Source organism: Copadichromis virginalis, linkage group LG18 (assembly GCF_057382275.1).
Source record: "Copadichromis virginalis isolate Kocher_CV1m ecotype Utaka linkage group LG18, C_Virginalis_male_GT1.1, whole genome shotgun sequence".
NCBI classification, from domain to species: Eukaryota; Metazoa; Chordata; class Actinopteri; order Cichliformes; family Cichlidae; genus Copadichromis; species Copadichromis virginalis.
Genome location: NC_140635.1, coordinates 3,615,358 through 3,630,823, shown reverse-complemented (window position 1 = coordinate 3,630,823; position 15,466 = coordinate 3,615,358). Strand labels below are relative to the sequence as shown.

The 15,466-nt window shown below is 43.7% G+C and overlaps 1 long non-coding RNA gene across 1 annotated transcript; it reads left to right on the top strand.

The window, feature by feature from the left end:
- The first annotated feature begins 1,262 nt into the window (after positions 1 to 1,262).
- LOC146686954 (uncharacterized) lies at positions 1,263 to 1,889 on the top strand. Its single transcript, XR_014916564.1, has 2 exons — positions 1,263 to 1,566; positions 1,649 to 1,889. It is a non-coding gene; the product is annotated as an uncharacterized LOC146686954 (long non-coding RNA).
- The last annotated feature ends 13,577 nt before the right edge of the window (positions 1,890 to 15,466 follow it).

Below are 15,466 nucleotides of genomic sequence, written 5' to 3'. Positions count from 1 at the left end.
CAATCACCCTCTCCTGAAGGGAGCAGATGGTGCGCGGCAGCTCAACTACTGTGGAGAAGTGTGGTGCTGATGCTGTGTGTATATGTGTGTGTCTTGGGGAGGAGACGGGTGATGTTGCCAGCCAGCTAAGGAGAAGTGTTGGATGAAGACTGATGCAAACAGCCGATGGAGAGCGGACGCCCACAGGCTGAGGAGCGCTCGGTGTTTGGCGTTGATCTGGCATCTGAGCGCCAGCTGTGGCGCAGGTGCAACAACTGTAGAAGAAGAAAAATTAAACCTTGACAAGAGGAATGTGCAAAAGAGGATGATGAAAGGTGTGAGGTCATCTGTGAGTGAGAGGGTGGATATGTGGGAAACATCAGTCCACATCAGCAATAACATTGTTATTTAAAGCTTTAACACACAGGCCTAGAGACCGGCTGCAGACCTCTTAGTGCAGCAGTCCTCAACCCCCGGGCCACGGACCGATACTGGTCCTTTGGTAACCGGCCGACAGAGTTGAGGCTCGGGTGTGAAATTTATGGTTTTCAGGGTTTTACTGTTAACTCGCTTTTCCTGGGTCTTTTCCCGTGTTGTAGTTGTGTGTCTTATTTTGAAAGAAATATTTACACGTTACCACAGCGACCAGAGGGCATTAAGGGGCAGAGAGGAGGATGTTACTCTCAATGTTGTTGGTGCATTTAAGGAGGACGCTGCTAATAAAGTTACACAATTACACAGTGAATTCGCGTTTATTATTATATTTACAAAATACCACAGTTTTTGTTTTGGTCATATCGTTTTATTTTGTTGTACAGTGGAACCCCGACTTATTCGTTCCCGAGGGTCTTTCGTAAGTCGAAAATTTTCATAAGTCGAAGCACCCATCGCGCCTTTTGAGTGAACGATAGGCTATAGGCTAATTGCTAACAGCAACAACAATATGTCGTTTAAGTGGAACAGCGAAGCGCAAGTACGAAAGCCAAGGGGTTGTCACATGATTCAGAAGGCATTGTGGGCATTGTAGGCATTCTGGGCTGAGCCAATCAGAGCCAGCAGATTTCGTAACACGGGCATTTTGCGTAACATGGGCAGAAATATTGCCGTTCAGTGCCTTCGTAACTTGAATTTTTCGTGTAACGGGGTACTTGTAAGTCGGGGTTTATTTATTCGTGACACCTTAAAGGCCAGTCCGTGAAAATATTGTCTGACATTAAATCGGTCTGTGGCGCAATAACGGTTGGGGACCACTGTCTTAGTAGACACCAGAAAAATGTGTTTTCACCAACTAGTTGGCGAGTGGTTGCGGGGTAAAAGTGATTGAGTTACACGGCTTTGATTGGTTTTGTCACGGTCCCCGTGTCTCTCTGGTTGGCCCACGCTGGCTACAGGTTTTGTTGTTGTTAGTTTTAGTTTTTTGTCTCTCCTCCTCCTCTCTGCCTAGGTGGAGCTCATTACGGGCTCTCACTCTTGGCCCACGCACCCCTGTGGATGGTGTCCACCTGCGGCTGATCTGGCTGATTTCCCCAGCTGCTATTTAAGGCAGTGGCACAGAGCAGCTCACCGCTGGAACGTCGAACCACCTGAGTTCGTGCTCGCGGCATATTCAAAGAAGAATCGCTTACACGTGTTTTATGTTGTGGAACTAACCTTGACCTTCTGTCTGTAGATTCTGGACCGAATCACCGGACCTGTCCAAGTGGGGCAGTGTGTGGAGTGTTGGAGCGAGTGCGGCTGAAGAGGAGTGCGTGTGTGCGGAGGAGCGGTGGCGGTGACTGAGTGGAAGAGGAAGCGTGTGTGTGGATCCCCCCCCCCCTTCTCTCCCTGGAGCCCTGGACCCCCTCCCAACTCACTGTACATATATTTTGCACTAAGGTGATCCCTATTGTAAATAAATCCCCTTTTTGTTTCCTTGAAAGAACTGTCTGCGCGTGGGTCCGTTCAGTAGCCATGACAGGTTTGGCTGTTAGCAGGTCGCCTTGGTTGCTTATGTAATATCCCAATTTGTCTGCCAACACTTGCTAATTAACCGCGAGCAGCAGTGAAACTTAAAAAACACATACTGGAAACGAAGCACATTCACCCTCAAAGTTAAAGTTGTTTCTTACTGCTGAATCCAACATGTTTTAAAAAACCCACACTTTTACTTTGTTTTCGAACAGTTTCCATTTTTGCTGCATGTTTCCGATTCACAACTACTTACTGAGTAACTGGTAAGTGTTTAAGGACAAGTCACTGTCTTCCATGCAGACTATGACCGACAACAACAATCTTCTAAGGAATAAAGCAGTAGTGATGTGCGATACCACTGATTTCCTTTCCGATCCGATACCAAGTAAAATTCAGGGTGGTATCGACGATACTGATCCGATACCCATACTTTGTAGAGAAACTTATTTTATTTATTGTATCTCAAATTATAGCATCATAATGATTACAGGACATCAGATTACTTGTTCTTATCGCTTAATAATGCGAAGTTCATCATATAGAAATAAAAAAAAAAACTGAAGCTGTGCGCTATTTGAACACGTTGCCTGCCTGCAGCACTAAAGGACTCCGTGAGAGACGTCTGTCTCGCCCTAGCAGCATCTGTCCCTGTCCTCTCCTCCTCTTCAGTTCGCCTCAACATACGCTCGTCATATTCTGTGATATGATTTATTCTGAGGTGTTTGGCGAGGTCAGTGGTGTTGCCACAACACCTCACTTTCTTGCCACATGTATTGCAAACCACGTCTCAGGTGTTTGTGGAGGTAAAATACGTCCGCACATGACTCCAATTAAGCTCAGCCAGGGGCTGCAACACATTTATACAGCCGTATTTCGCACATGACTATGAAAGGCAGAAGAGGAAGTAGTTCCTTCGAATGCAGACAATCCGAATGTTATAGTTTCTTCCCACTGTGTTCCTGTTAATGATAAACTACAAATTTACCCTAAATTACTAAAATATCGATATTTTAATGTGAGAATCGATTCTAGAACATAAATGACTGGTATCGGAGGAATCGATATTTCAGGATCGATCCGCACATCACTATAAAGCAGTCACAAGGACGTTTTTAGTGCAGTATCATTTAACTTTTTTGACCAATTTCACCTAGCAACAGTAAGCCACCAGTCAGGGTTACATCTTTTTCCCTTGGAACTGGTAGTTACCAGTACTGACCGGTCTCTAGGCCTGTGTGACTAGGGTCTAAATAACCAGCAGACTGTAGGCCTGTCCATCAGTATTCACACAGTAAAACTGGCTTGTGTCGAAGGGACACCAGAGTGGCTGTGGGCAGCACTGCTATACCACAGGGACCATAAAAGAAACATGACATATGGTGCCTTCTGGCTCTACAGTGATTGTAAAGGATGTGGGTTATAAAAAAGATTTGCTCTTTTGTAGGGTGGGACTAAAGAAATACCAATTAAAAGACAAGACAAAGAGCAACAACTCCGCATATGTTCTCTACTCCGGAGTGTCATAAACAAACATGAATACCCGTACGTTTTTATCCCTCCGGCTCCTCGCCATAATTCAGGATTCCTTTTTTCTCTGGTCAACACCTGCTTTCTCCTCCATCAGAGTATTCAGTGACTTTGTGCAGCCATGCCTCAGAAGAAACATCAGAAACTCAAAGAAGAGAAACACGAAGCTTGTAGTGGTCGGACATTGGTGGCCTGCACTGGTAGTGTGAGGCGCTGACTGGAGGAAGGAAACTGAAGCTCAAGCAGGGGTGAAATGCTGGTTTGTTTTGCCCTGAGGGTTATATTCTCACTGTAATGCGTTTACGATATCAAAGTGATTATGTAATCAAGCTGCTATACCACAGGGGATAATGGGTTTTTCCCTCTCTGTCAAACAGATAATATCAGTGATGCTGAAAATAGAAATATAGGCACTCATCCCAGAGATGACTGCAGAGGAGGAGAGTGTGTTTCCTTTGAAAATGCAGTAAAGGAGAAACTCTGAAAACTCAAGAAACTGTAGCTCATGCCAGGTTCAGACTACGCAGTGTTTGTGTCTGATAATGTGGAAGTAGCACCCACCAAGAGCTCGAATCTCAAAACTGCAGTTCCTCTAACGACCACTTGAGGCTGGGCCCAAAAGTGAGTCAATCCCCATAAACTCGCATGTTAAAAAGTACAACTTTACATCAGCAATAAACATGTATACAGCCTGCTCCAACAAGCAGTTTAGATCTGTATGGGAAGTTTCACCCCTCGTAACATTATGGAGGTCATTTTTGTTTCTTTTAATAACTTTCTTTTAAGCCTGAGCACATGGCTAATGTTATTCTTTGTAATTATGTGGAGTCACTAAACTTGTTCTTTGGCAGTGTTTGTGCTTTTGAGGTGTTATTCAAATGGATGAAGTGTGTCAGCTAATAACTAGCTCTCTGTCCATTTTTCTAAATATAGTCAACTGTGGTTCTGAAGCATTGTGGTAACCAAAACACTAATGATGAGGCTTCAAACTACAGAATGTAAAAAGACAGATTTTTTTTAATACTGTGGCATAAAACCATCAAAATGTTGCTCATTTGTTCTTCTAATGTTGCTTGGACCATTTTTGTGCTAATGTCTATATAAAAACAGAACATTTTGACATTAAATTTTCAGTGTCTGATGTCTGAAAGTGATAACTCAAGAACGAAGCGATGTAAGAGTTTTAAATTTATACCACAGGTGTATTTAATAGGAAGCTGTGGGGTTGCACTGTCCACTGTCCATTTTTATTATGGCAAAGACTCTAGGAAATAAAAAGACTAAAGAAATAAGGAAAGATGAAGCGCAAACCAATGGGGGAAACGCTGCCCCCTGGTGGAGAACATTTTCATTAGTTTGTAAAGTATAATTACAAAAGCTACCTTTAAGTTTGGAACGAGCTCGTAAAGAACATAACACGAAGAAACGATAAAGCCCATGAATGTGAAGCAGAGTTTCAAACTGGGATGAAGTGAGGAGTGAAATTCTACAAAGAAGCTAGGAAGGAGGTGAAGTCATTACCTTAAAATGACCAGCCCAGGTAGACAACAGGAAAAACAAAGACCTCAGCATATTTCCACATTACTGTAAGCTCCTTCTCAGCATGCACTCTTTCTATGCGCGGTGCCTCTGCTAGTCTCTGCTATCAGCTTACAAACATCGGATTTATTTGTGCAAATGCAATTTGAAACTTCCCGAGCTTTCAGGAGCTCAGACCATAAACCGCTCCAAACACCGTAATGGCTTTCCTGCAAGAGCAGCTGCCGTTTTACCTGAAACTTAATTAAGTGCTTCAGGTGAGCCAATAACATGGAGCCAAGGTAGACAAGCTAATATAGGAGACGTATGATCTCGGTCTCTTGTTCCTGTCTCAGATTTCACATCAGAGGCTTTTCAAAGAGCTACTGGGACATCCTGATAATAAGGAATTAGACTAAGAACGCCCTGTCTCAGAGTGATGTCGTAAAACTACATGTAAAAGTATGAAGCAGGCCGCCCAAGAGCAATAATCAAAAGTGTATTTCATACCAGAGGAACTGTAATGTCCAGAGTAATATTCTAAGCTTCTGTTCACGAATTTTTGGTGAATTTATAAGTATTAAAGGTCAAAGTTCTTTCTTGGCTCATACAAGTTTCCATCCTCGAGGAACTTCAGAGTCAGTTTGGAATGAGACACAGTCTGTTAGCTTAGCTAACAGAGGTAAAATCCTGTTTAACAAATGGATATTAGAGTTTCCCACTGAAACCAGTTAAATATGTCCATGATGAGAGATGGCGATTGTTTTTCTGATAAGAACGTGGAGTTGGAGCTCAGAGGTGTCTGAAGGACCTCGGTATGACTCTATAGCACTGGACTGCATGCTGAGGTGGCAGTTCAGCCATTTGATGTTTCATGTTGCAGCAGCTCATGACTGAATGAACATGGTGCAATAAAAGTATTTTTAGAAGCAGATTTTTCCAAACACTTAATTTACTTGAGTAGGGTTAGGCGTTGCCACTTCAGCATGCAGTCAAGTTCTATACTCTTGCTAATGGCTTACTAATTTTATTTAGGTGTGTTGCAACAGGGAGACATGGAAAAGTTTCAGGACACCGGCCCTCAAGGACTGGAGTTTGAGACCCCCGGTTTAGAACATGTTCATTTGATAAAACATGGAAGAAGCAGTGGATCCAGAAACCGTCCCAGGACATGGACAACTGTCCATTTGTATTTCCCTTTACATCAATAATCTGTACCATTTTAATTAATGAGGAACATTTATCAGCAATTAAGATTCAATAAAAGAACTAGATGTTACAGTCCCTGATAATGTCTTTTTGGGAAATGACAAACATCTGAATGTAGTTTGTTTGAGTGTTGTAGTATTTCAACCGTCAATGTTTTAAAGTATTTTAAAGTGAAACTCAAATAAAGAATAAATAAATCCAGAGACGCTGATGTGTGTGTGTGTGTGTGTGTGTGTGTGTGTGTGTGTGTGTGTGTGTGTGTGTGTGTGTGTCAGAGAGAGAGTGTGTATTGATATCTTTGTGGGGACCAAAAATTGGAAATTTACTATACTTGTGGGGACCAACAGCCCTTATGAGGACCCAAATCCAGGTCCCCACAAGTTTGAAGACATTTTTGAGACTCAAAATGTGGTTTTAGTGACAGGGTTACAACTGGGTGATGGTTAGGTTTAGGGTAAGGGTTAGGGTTAGGCATTCATTTTTCATGGTTAGGGTAAGGGGCTTGGGAAAGCCTTATGTCAATTAGATGTCCCCACAAGATATGAATACCCGACGTGTGTGTGTGTGTGTGTGTGTGTGTGTGTGTGTGTGTGTGTGTGTGTGTGTGTGTGTGTGTGTGTGTGTGTGCGCTCTCTGGTTAAAATTGACTGAAGTCTTCAGACTTCTGTCGATTTCAGTCCAGACTGAGACACTGGTCCATCCAGCTGCTCCGTACAAAGGCTACTAATGGCGCTCGATTGTATGCGTGTGTGTGTGTGCATGTGTGTGTGTGCATGCATGTCCGTGTGTGTGTGTGTTACAAGCGTGCACACACAGCGCTCGCACAGAGACCCCATTTCCAAATGTCAAGTGTTTGTGAAATAAATGTCAACTAGCTGAGGGATGGGAAATCAAAAGGCTCCTTTAGCGCCGGCTGCAGCAGATACGACGGGAAACGGAAAAAAAAGTCATCGATTTTTCTTTTTTTATTTCCATCTTTGACGTGTCTTAAAAAACCCAACAAAAATCCACATGAGGCCTGCAAAGAGAGCAGACGGGGCCGTCCTGGAATCTGCAGAGAGCAGCTGGGGGAGAATCTTTGGTATTGACGGACTGTCAGGCCGCCTGCCTCGCTCTCATAACGTCAGCAGATCTGAGAGAGGCTGGGAGACGCGTTATGACACCGGCGTGCGGTGGCAACCATCCCACGGATTTCTGGTTTTAGTCAGCCTCCAGAATCCGCTCCATCTGTTTGAACAGGTGAGAAGACGCCACCTGATTCCTGCTGCCATCATAGCACACCTCATCCTCAAACTGTCGCTTCTTTAACTCAGTTTATTTTGCCAGAAAATGAGCCCAACATGTCAACTCGTGTGGTATTTTCTGGACAAACCGACAGCCGATGAATGTCTGATGACAACTGATAAAAAATATTATCATATCATCCATCCATCCATCCTCTTCTGCTTATCCAGTTCAGGTTGTAGCCGATCCCAGCTGTCACGGGGCGAGAGGTGGGTACACCCTGGACAGGTTTCCAGCCTGTCACAGCACATCTCCTGGAAGCTAAATAGTCTTTCCCTCTTTGTGCCTGCATGACAGATGTAAATAAAACTGGTAACTCATGTGGGACGTTTTGCACACAGCGCAGGTATTGCACATTGGAAAAATAAATTCACGAGGGGAGGAAACCTCTTTTGTCCAGTAAGCTGACCGTCTTCATTACTCACCTCTTGTCTTTGGTCACATGTAATGGAATCACCGAGTCTTTGTGAGCGGGACGGATACGCAGGCGCGCTGTAATGGTTCACCTTTATGGACGTGCAAACTGATACTGGGCGGTAAGGATAGCAAACACTGCACTGTGTTCCTCTGCCTTCATTACACTGCAGGTTTTGCTTTGAATAAGTTCGTTCTGTTGCTTTGCAGTAAAGACAAAACTTTAGAGCACTCTTTGCATCTGATTTCTTCCTGGTTATCATCACTTGCACTGCATCTGAAGTATTTCTAAACGGCAGAAAATCCACTTTGAGAGACGAGCTCGTCACGTTCTGCTGTGCCAGACTTTTGCTGTATATCTGTCGTTTAACGCGATGTTCCACATCCAGACTCCTCCAGGCAACTTCACTGTGCTGGAATTCACAGGTTTACCACAAGGTTCACGTGCTATCAGCCAAAGGCTTCACCCAGGAAGTTTCCCTGAACTGTGACACCAGCTGAACCGTTAACATTTGCGGCCACAGACTGCTGGTTGTTTGGCGAAATGATGGCATATTTGCCCCACAGGAGGTTGATCAAGGCGTGCTGTTTGTACTTTTTAGTTTGGGTCACTCTAATCAAACAGAACTGTAGTTTTCCATGAACAAACATGATGAACTGCTGATTTTGAAAGACTCATTGATCACTAATGAAAGAACTCTGCGGTCTTTGCTTTTAGCAAATCAGGGTTGTTTGCAAATCACATCTTTACTGTAGGAATTAAAAGGACGTTTTTTGTAATTCTCTACAAATACGAACAACCTCAGGGCTGAGTTGTAATATGCAGATTGCAATATTTCATGCTCGCAAAGGAAACAACCTGTCTGATATAAAATGTTCAGAAAGGTCTTTGTGCTCTTTGCTCTGAGTGTCTGTTAGTCTCATTAATGAGCCACCTCAGAGCCTCATTATAGTCTCACTGCAGGTTTGGTCATAGTAAAAAGAATGTGTGCACGCTAAGCTAGTCCACAGAAGCTTAATGCTTGTACTTTTGGCTTACTGACTTATTGAACGTCAAACCAGAGCACGAACAGATTCAGGGTGTTTTTATATGAGATCCTACAGACGTGACTGCTGTAGCCATGAAAGCAGGTTTCTGAAGCCGCCATTGTTTGTGCTTTGTGGTGCACCGACGCTCTCGTGCACACGCGTGCCTCTTTTCTTTTGCAGTGTACCAGTTCCTTCTTTTGTCTCCGGTGAAACCTGCCCGTCACGTCCTACTTTCAGTCCGATCCCATCAGCAGAGACCTCTGTGTGCCGCGTCTGAGTGCACCGAGAGAGGAAGCAGGGAACACAGCAGCAGGACAGCAGCTCAACTCTGCCCTCTAAGGTGGGAAATGTGGTTACTGTATGCTGGTCTGTTAGTGGTTCAGCACATTTTCTGTGTTTTTGTTTATCAATCTAGCTGAAATAACGCGCTGCAGCCAAACGATTTCCTTTCTGAAGTTTCTCTCAGAGCATGTCTGAGTCACCACATCAAATACAAACGTAGGAGTAATCCTCCTAAAAGTCAAATAGTCATCATTCCAAGAAAGGAAGAGTTTCTTTTTATCTTCATTTAACATCGCAGCTCTTGTGCTATCATTCAGCTTTGTTTCGTGCTCCAGTATGGTGGCTCTGCTGTGTTATTGCAGAGGGAGGATGTACACAGCAGCGGTTCATCCAACGTTCATGCAGAATCTAAACCTCTAAGTGATGTTATCTGCAGACTAGAGGTTGCATTAAAGGGCGGAGCTGTGAAAATTCATTTGAATCATTTTTTAGTGGTAGACACATTTAATAGAGATCAATCGGTCAAATCAATTTCAGTCACTGATACCATAAAGAGAGGGCTTTTCTCAGGGCAAGATAAACACGACCCTGAGTTTCCTGCACTCGCTTTCATGAGAAAACAGGAAATAGTCCCCAAAAATTAAAATGCACATTTGTTTATATTTATTTTGTAACTTCTCTAATTCAGTATTATAATATCGTGTTTGATCGTTACAGCAGAAGCACTGAAGCGTCGCCGTACGTGTGTCTAGACTTCGCTTGTAGGTCTTTTATTGGACAGACAACTTTCATATTAGATTTTATTTCATCCCTCAGCTGCCTTCTCCGACCCTGAAACTGTCAGTGTCATGGACTGCGTGAAGCAGGCAGGGATGAAGGACCCAGAATGCAGACTCAACAGGCAGACTTAACTCAAAGCTCAGCTTCATTGCTGGAAGGAAAAACACAAAACTAAACTGGGAGATACTAGAAACTACACTCTCAAAGCGAACACACAGCCAGGGATGAGGGAGAACGTGACGCCGAGCAGAGGGAGACGCAGACACTAAATACAAAAGGGAAACAGGGCAAAGAGGAAACACCTGGGAAACATGGCTGGCAACTAATCAGACAAACGAGACGTTGGAGAAGCAAAACAGAACGCGACGCACAGGAAGTACAGGAACACACTGAGACACAGACTGACTAGATCAGGCTTGGTCAACCCCAGGCCCCGAGGGCCGGTGTCCTGCAGGTTTTAGATCTCACCCTGGGTCAACACACCTGAATCAAATGATTAGTTCATTACCAGGCCTCTGGAGAACTACAAGACATGTTGAGGAGGTCATTTAGCCTTTAAATCAGCTGTGATGGATCAAGGACACATTTAAAACCTGCGGGACACCAGGGCCTGGAGTAGATACAGGTAACAGCAGGAGCGACAGAGACACGACTGGGAATAAACAGAGACAAGACTTTACGTGGGGCATGGAACAGCAGGGAGGCAAGACAACAGAAGACCTCAAAACTAGATTGGAAAGTGAAGACGACCTTACAACATAAACAGAGGGTCGACAGAGAGCACACAGGAACTGGGGAGACAGACCACTTAGACAAACAGGAAGACAAGATAGACTTCACAGGAAACACACAGCGGCAACATGCAGACAACAAGAACACTGAGACGAGACCAAAACACGAACAGGACCAACAGGACTAACTTAGACACCAAAACCAGAATAATACTGAATAAGCTCCCTTGGTCAACGACTCAACAATCGGCCAGTATTCAGCCGTGGTTCGTTGGTCAGGAGAGATCAGAGTCACTAAAAGTGAGAGTTTCTGATCCTGCACACTCCACTGAGAGGAAATCCTGCAGAGTGGCCTCCTTCTGCCTCTCTGACCCTGCAGATGCTCCAAGACATTGATGCAGGATTCAGCCATGTATGTTTAATGTTATAAAGACAGCTCAGTGTTAACAGTGTTGTGTGTGAATTTTATGGCAGATTCACCATAAACCTTTGAATCATTCAAAATGACAAACAGCCGTTGGAAATGTGAAAAAAATATTTGGTTAATGAAGCTCTGCTGCAGGCTGTTGGTGCACTCGGCTGTGTAGTGTTTGGTTTTCACTTCATGTTCACGCTGCACAGTTTTAAGATCCCAGTAAGATTTAGTCAGCCTGATGTTTAGATGCTTTTTGTTTTTCATTCTTTTCTTTATTTGTGATCTAACCCGTGGAAGCTGCAGGTCACCTGTTACTAAATAAAACGAATGGGATTTCTACACCCAGAGCCTGGTTCTGCAGTCTGTCGTGTCCTCGTCTTTGTTTGCCTGTCTCATTCTCCTCCCAGGGAAACAGTGAGGGGACTCAATACACTTACAATATCAGGCATCTGGAATTTAAACTGGGATTTTATGTGCAAGTTTCAATTTATTTGAAACTTTTCATGGTGAAACAACCAAATCATTTAAACCTAAGAATCCAAAGCAGAAAAAGAAAGAAGACTATGATGTGGAACCAGCTAAGAGTAAAGTTACTCAGAGTGCTCATTTCCTCATAAATTAACATAGATTATATTTAAAACCAAGCAGTCTTAAACCTGCAGTCTTTCTAGTGGCCAGCAGGGGGAAAAGAAGTCCAGATGTACGGAGTTTTTGCAGATGTGACCACAAACGATGTCGTCTGCTATTTTGGACATCGGACAACCGCGGTGATGATGTATGATCAAGTGAATAAGGACTCGGTCACAAAGGCTTAGAGAGCGATCCACACGGAAAAATCAATATTCCCCAACTGGTTGTGAGCGGTTTCTGGAAATCCCTGGGAAAGTCGCACAGGCCTTCAGACCAGTCCATGACCCCCCCAGTAACGATCTATCGCTGGGGAAGAACGTGTATTCTTCAACCTGCTGGCAACCAAAACAATGGCTGCGAGGTTTCTTATGCATGTCATCGAGCAAAAGCTACCTGCCTACAATGCCAACCAACCAGGGAATACACATTTTCCCTGGCTGCATCCTGTCGCCAGCTCGATAGCAGACTGAGAGGTCAAGGATCACTAGAGCCCGGCCGAACAGCAAACACACCCCGCAGTCTTTCGCTACTCAAGTTAAATATGATATACATGCCAGCAAACATCCTCTCAGATGTTTGCTGGCCCCTCTCTAAGCTCATGTTAGCATATTTTTACATATAAAACAAGGCAAGAACAATAAAAGAAAAATTAGTAGCTGTGAGTGAAACTAATCTCTGAGAAAATTGCTGAGCTTGGTTGGTTTGAACTGGGATACTGGAGTACACAGAAGCTCAAACAATGAGTGAGAGAATACGAAGTAATTAAAATCCAGTTTGGGCGTATGTGTGCATCCCTGCAGGAAATCAAACACCCATTGTTCCTCCACCTGCCACTGCCTGCTCATCTCCTCATCCCCTCACTCTTCCAGACATGCCGTCTCCCCCTCTGTGGAGGATGACTCATTGTTTTCAGAGTTTCCTCGACTCACAGCCACATTGGAGTGGGCTTATTTCTCCCTCTGTGCTGTGGGACTCCTGAACCCCCGGCTCATCAGCTGTAACGCAACTCGTCACATTGACCTGCCAAAGTTTTCAAGGATTCAAAGGCTCAACGAGAGCTCGGAGCCCTTTTAGAGCGAATAAACATGAAGATTTCTTCCAGAAGTGTAACTCATGTGTGTGAAAAGAAGCAAAACTAACACAAAGAGGCTCGGAGAAGCAAAGGGACACCAAAGGATGAGTACAAGATGCAGAAAGACATGGAACCAAACACGGAGCTCCACCATCTCCTCCAAATGTGGTCATTCATGTCTCTAAAAATGACCGTCTGAGGCTTCAAAATGTTGAGTCCAAAACTAATCAGTGACATGATGGTGGCGATGATCCAATAAGAGGCCTTTACCCATGACTACCACACAAAGTTACCAGAACAGTGATAAAATATGATATAATGAGGAACATGAACAGGTTCAGATGATTATTTGCCCTCCTGTCAGTCAGACTTTGAGTGTGTTTTCCACCTCGGGCTCAGCAGCTGTTATCGTGTGTCAGAAACTTTCCTTCCTGCTCAAACTGTGATCTCACACTTACAGGTGCACTCGCACTGCCTCGCTGTTTTCATTCCTCCAAACCTCGGTTCCCAGTTTCATCCGAGTGCTGCTATTCTCAGCCTCCTGATGAAGAACAGGGCCCACAGCTGACACACAGGTGCTGCGACACCTTTCGCATCTGACGGAAATGAATCGACAGCCTGAGAGCGCACGAGCGCAGCGGGCTTTGTTCGTTGTCATTACGTTTTTACAGTTTAAACTTCTGATTTCGTTTCAGCACCTCGGCTTTTCAAAATGAAACTCGCCGACGAATGATTCAAAGCTGGCAGAATACAGATCTTTAGTCTGCATTTAAATGCTCCATGCTGAAATCTGCAGACCTTTAAGGCTCCTGTCAGCTCCAGGTTTTGTGGCTTGTGGCTGGTTACATATATATATATATATATGTATGTATATTCTTATGGGAAGTGATCCTACAACATGAAACGCTGGTATCGGAAGTATGGATATTTTAGGATGGCTCCACACGTCACTACCCCTCAGTCAGTGAGTGAGATGGTAGACAGCGGTGAGGAGGAGAGTGCGAGTGCGTCGCAAAAACACATAAATATGACTGACACAATAGACAAAGCAGCATCTGGCTGCAGTTTAAAGAAGAAGCAGATACTAAGAGGAGAAACCGCATCAGCCCATCCAAGCTGTTTGGTTTTCAGCCTGCACTGAGGACAGACTGCTCGGCTGCTGAGTTTGGGTCTGTTTCTGTTCTGTGGTTTTGTTTACAGTGTTTTGTTTTTGTGTTGAATTAAAATGAAGTTTGATTAAAACATTAAACAAAAGTAAGAATGCCTGCTTTTGTAACAGAACAAATAAACAACATTAGGCAATTATAAGGTTTCTCATAATAACACTAAATGCAAAAGAGTTTATCAACACACATGTATGAGGCTTCAGACGTATGAAGGAGAGGAAGGTGAGAAAACTTTCAAAGGTCAACTCTAGGAACTGGAAATTTAAATCTTACATGTAACGACTGAATTCATTTTATTTTTACTTTTTCATTTACTAAATCGTGACAACTGAATGTAAAGCTTTTTGTGGCTGAGGCACAATCGGCCCTGTCTCTGTTACACAACAAAGACGAGTCCTGATGGTTTAGCTGCTGACTCAGATGAAATGAGCACAAACCTGTTTCTTTTCCTTTTCCTCGCTTTCCTGGTTTGATCGTCTGAAAGTCCATAAACAGGGTCTGTTTATGCCGTCAGGGTTATGAATCTTACATGTAATATATCCCCTGAGCTGGAAATCTTGCCTTCTGTCTCAGACTGGATGACACTCTAACGGCTTCAGCGTGAGCGCTGCCTCTGAAGAGGAAGATTTAGGCAGCAAGGAGACGATCAAAAAACTCTTTTTAGCTGAGGTACAATCTGTTCATGCTGGCGCATTATTACCATTTAATATATGAAAATTGCTTCATGTTTAACATTTAACTGTTGATTTTTAGAGATAATGAAGATTTGGGGATTCTCGTATGCAGTTAAACATTAAAAACAGCAACAATTTTCATTATTTCCCTGTTTCAGCGATCTATCAGGCAGAAGTAGGACGAAACTGGCAGATTTGGTCTTTGAGCTTCTTAAACGATTGACGAGAACATCTCACATCTTCACTTTGGGATCCAGTTACTATTTACAGACATCTCATGAACCATATTAGTAATGAAACGACTAATTTGTTGCAGTGGTAGTGTAAATGTTTTGCTTATTAGTCATGCAAAATAAACTCAGCAGGCAGGAAACAATTTGCAGAGTCATTCATACGGAGATAATAGATGAGTGTAATCTGCCTCGCAGTCTGTCATCAAATATCCTGAGAGATGCTGCGCTCTGATGCAAGCCTTTCAAAGCTACAGGGATGTTTCAGAGCCTGAAGGTGAGACCGTGCCAACGACAGAGGAAGAACAAAGACCATCCATGTGTCCGTGTGCGCTGTGGGGAGTTATCGAAGCCCTAACTCAGGGAAAGCCTGGCAGGAGATAAAAATTCGGGTCTGTTCACTCAAACTGATGACACACGACTCATCATTTGACTTTTAAAATGAAAACAGTTTAAAGGAAAAAAGTTTCTCCAGTGCCCTCAATCTATAATTTCCTGCCTCAAATTGCTGTGATTACTGCCTATTGTGCAGCTCGTTATGGGCTGAATAATGTTTCACGATGAATGCTCAGGTTT